The sequence below is a fragment of the Heloderma suspectum genome, chromosome 2 (assembly GCF_057233095.1).
Source record: "Heloderma suspectum isolate Gila_16-S chromosome 2, 16-S_ref, whole genome shotgun sequence".
NCBI classification, from domain to species: Eukaryota; Metazoa; Chordata; class Lepidosauria; order Squamata; family Helodermatidae; genus Heloderma; species Heloderma suspectum.
This window is the reverse complement of record NC_139459.1, coordinates 382,324,066-382,328,480: the sequence shown is the minus strand read 5'-3', so window position 1 is coordinate 382,328,480 and position 4,415 is coordinate 382,324,066. Positions and strand designations below refer to the sequence as shown.

Below are 4,415 nucleotides of genomic sequence, written 5' to 3'. Positions count from 1 at the left end.
CAGGCCGGGGAGGAGGCTTCCCGCCTCGCCCGGCCACAAACGCGGAAGTTTTTTTAAAAAAAAAACAAACGCCCCCTGATAGGCTACGTGACGATTCACGTAGCCTATCACGGCTAGATCTGCAAAGTCAGCCGTGATAGGCTACGTCAATCGTCACGTAGCCTATCACGGGTGACTTTAAAAAAAAAAAGCACGTACGCTAATGGCGGCCCCCATAGGGAGCCACCATTCGCGTTCCTTATTTAGTCGCTGTAGTCTACGTAAATGTTTACGTAGACTACAGGGAAAATAAGGGCAACGCAAATAGTGTTGCCCTTATTTTCGCCGTAGTCTACGTAAATCTTTACGTAGACTACAGCGACCAAATAAGGAACGGGAATGGCGGCTCCCTACGGGGGCCGCCATTATCTGTACACACTTTTTTTTTTTTTAAAGTCACCCGTGATAGGCTACGTGACGATTGACGTAGCCTATCACGGCTGACTTTGCAAATCTAGCCGTGATAGGCTACGTTAATCGTTACGTAGCCTATCAGGGGGCGTTTTTTTTCTTTCTTTTATTGCAATGGCGGCGGCGGCAGCCGGTCGAAAGACCGGCTGCCGCTCCCGCCCCGCTTGAACACCCGCTGAACTGCCAGCCGGACCCGCCGCCGGGAGGGACATTCAGCGAAGGTAAGTCCCGTCCCGGGGGGGGGCGGGGGGGTTGCGGAGGATTTCTCCCCGAAACTTGTTCGGGGGGCCGAACACGTTGGCGCTCGGCCCCCCAAAGTTTTGGGGAGAAATTCTCCGCCAACCCTATTAAAACCACACACATTCTCATATTCTATCACCTTAGAATTGTCTCAGAGTCTACTGCTTTTTTTGTGCCAGAAATCCCAAGTTTTATGATCTACTGAGTTAAATAGGGCTTTCTCTGTCATGAATATGGGGAGAGTTTTACCACTTAAAATAATTGTTTTAGTTGTTTAGATGTTCAAATGTTTAGTTGTTCAGATGTTTTAATGAATTAGCATAAGTCTGCATGCATTACAAGAATTTACAACTCAGGATTTGTGGCACAAAACAACACAAAACTTTAGCATAAGTTCAGAGGAGATAGGAGGATATGGATTTTTAGCAGTAAAGAGAAGGGGCATTGAGGAAAAAGCATGATGAGATGTTTGTGTATATGGAAATAAATGCTAGATCTTGGAAAGGGCCCAATGAGATCTCTAGTCCTGGTGAACCCTGGAGGCACCAGAGATTTATTTCAGGGGAGCACTATTGATGCACTGCAGCTTGGCAGGGAACCTCTTTGGTCTGTTGGTTTGTATCAACCCTTATGTGCCATCTTCTCTTTACATGGACTCAAGAAATGTACAAAACTAAAAGATACGAGTTAAAATAATGAGAAGAACTAAAATACAATTATAGTATAACAGAAATTATGAAGAACAGCAATTAAAGAGCAACCATAAAACTGGTTACTGTAAGACTGAAAAGCTCATGTTATATATAAAGCAGATTTCTTTGCTTCTGCTTCAGAATATATTGCCACCTGACAGCTTGCTGCACCGTGCAAGACCCAAACAGTGGCTCTGGTCTTTCCAGACCAGCAATGTTGTGCAGATTGCAGCCGTAAAGTGCCGCTCTGTGCAGCATTACACATGTGAACGGCCCATTCACACTATGCAATTCATGCCATAATTTCACAACAATAGGCTAATGGCACCGTTTAAAATGGAGGAGAGCCACCCTACAAAATCTGATGGATGTGTGGCCCATTCAGCCTGGATTCCCCGCCCCCGCCCCAGACAGGATGTCAGGGTGAGTGTGTTATAACATCCCTAGATCCAAACATATATTTTGGATAATACAATAGAGCACTAAGGCTGCAAGTGTTTACCCGTTATGGAAGGGGAGGGATTCTGTGTGTGTGGTTCCCCATATTCCCTCCATCCCCCCCTTCTGGATCTTCCCTCCTGAAATCAAGAGAAACCTCTAATTCGGTGTGGGGGATAGATGTGCTCAGGGTCAAAGCCAAAGCTGTCATTTCCAGAGCATGCAAAACTCAAATTTTTCTGCACCCTTCTTTCCTTGGAGGAGGCTGGCCAGTTGCAGTGGGGGTCTGGGTTTTTGCCAACCACCCCAGTGGCTTTTCCAAATCCATAGCCAGAGAAAGAGAGAGGGAACTCCATTCCCTCAAGCTAACTCAGGAAGGGACTGAGTTAAAGAGCTCTAATTTATATATTTATGTATTTCCTATTTACTTATTTATTTATTTATTTTCTATACTGCCCAATAGATGAAGCTCTCTGGGGGGTTCACAAAAATTAAAACCAAATGGCACACAATAAAACAATGTAAAATATATGGAACATTAAAACCACAATATAACAATACAACCACAATAAAACCTAGCAGCAGTCCTGGAATTTTTAGGGATGTACGAAAGTCACTTACCTTTTTGAGGATTGTGTTTGTGGTGGTGAGGAGGTGCTCCATCCCTCCCCACGGAATCCTTGATGGTGGGGGAGGCGATCCGGTCCTCCCCCCCGGAATCCTTGACAGCTGGCTCTGCTCCGTGGCGACTCTGCAGAGCTGCCGGCCAGGGCCTTCTGCAGCCGGATTTCCGGCCATGGACCAGCTGGTGTGGATGTAAATGGCAGCTGCCGTAGCGGCCGCCATTTGCGTCCAGCCAGGGAGCTGTGATAGGCTATGTAAGTCTTTACGTAGCCTATCACGGCTGGGTTAAAAAATAAATAAAACAAAACGGCATATGCAAATGATGGCGGCCGCTACAGTGGCTGCCATTTGCATTCCTTATTTTTGTCGTTTTAGTCTACGTAAATATTTACATATACTATTACGGCGAAAAGAAAGGGAAAGCAAATAGCATAGTGGGCGCTATTTGCGTTCCCCTTTTTTTCGCCGTAATAATGTATGTAAATATTTATGTGGACTAAAACGGCGAAAAATAAGGAATGCAAATGGCGGCCGTTGTACCGCCACCATTTGCGTACACCAATTTTTGTGCGTGTGTTTTTTTACCCAGCCATGATAGGCTACATAAAGACTTATGGAGCCTATGACAGCAAACACCAGAATGCAAATGGCGGCCGCGGCAGCCAGTCGAAAGACCAGCCGCCGCTGCCACCACCGAAGCCACTGCTGGAGCTGCCGCCGTCTGAAACATCCGTCCCAGGTAAGTCTTGTCCTGGGGGGAATCTGTGGGGGAGCGGGGGGCAGGCTGTTCCACCATGGATTTTGGGGGGCCGAAATAGCATTTTGTAGGCTACAAGTCAAGGCGTAGTGACTTGTTTGTCCGAGGCACCAGAGCAGCTACCATCCTCCTGAGGGAGAGCAAACCTTCTCCAAATTGGCTGCCCTTTCCTGTGATGACAAGCGGCTCTCAGTGGCGTGCTACCTGGCTGATGTCTTTGAAGAACTAAACCCACTGAATCTGTCCCTTCAAGGTAAAGGTGGCGTTTTCGCAAAAAGCGTTCCCTTATTTTCGCCGTAGTCTACGTAAATTTTTACATAGACTAGACATGCCAAAATAAGGAATGCAAATGGCGGCGCCCCATGGGCGCCGCCAGCTGCGTACGCACTTCCCCCCCCAAGTCACCCGTGATAGGCTACGTGACGATTAACGTAGCCTATCACGGCTGACTTTGGAAATCTAACCGTGATTACGTAGACTATGGCGAAAATAAGGGCAACGCTATTTGCGTTGCCCTTATTTTCGCCGTAGTCTACGTAAAGATTTACGTAGACTACAGCGACCAAATAAGGAACACGAATGGAGGCTCCCTATGGGGGCCGCCATTTGCGTACGCGCTTTTTTTTTTTTTTAATGTCACCCGCGATAGGCTACGTGATGATTAACGTAGCCTATCATGGCTGACTTTGCAGATCTAGCCGTGATAGGCTACGTTAATCGTCACGTAGCCTATCACGGGGGCGTTTTTTTTTTTAAAAACTTTTTAGTTCACAGCCGGGCGAGGCGAGGCGCCTCCTCCCCGGCCTGAATTTCGGCCGGGCGAGGCGGGAAGCCTCCCCCCCGGCCTGAACTTCGCGGGGGGAGCAGCGAAGAGCCTCCCCCCCACCGCGAAAAGCTTTGAGGACAGTTAAGGGACTTTTGTGCACCCCTACTCAAAGGTGCAATATAAATGAAAGGAAGAAAGAGAGGGAAGGGGGGAATTCCTTGATTTAATTCTGTTCCTGATAAAACAGAGAAGCTAGAATATTTGATCATTCAAACAGGAAATAACCAGCAATGACCTCAACTATCGTACTTTCATTGCATTATGCTGTAGGTCCTTGGGAATGTTTTTGTATATCTCTGAACATTATTCGAAATGTGTTCAACTATCAATACTTAAGAATAAAAGCATTGATAAGGCGCCCTTATCATTATTTTACTGAGCCCGCATA

The 4,415-nt window shown here is 46.9% G+C and overlaps 1 protein-coding gene across 1 annotated transcript in view; it reads right to left on the bottom strand.

Moving 5' to 3' along the window:
- LOC146356375 (uncharacterized) overlaps positions 1–4,415 on the bottom strand; it is a 980,383-nt gene that overhangs the window by 753,411 nt on the left and 222,557 nt on the right. The gene's annotated exons all lie outside the window — the stretch shown is intronic.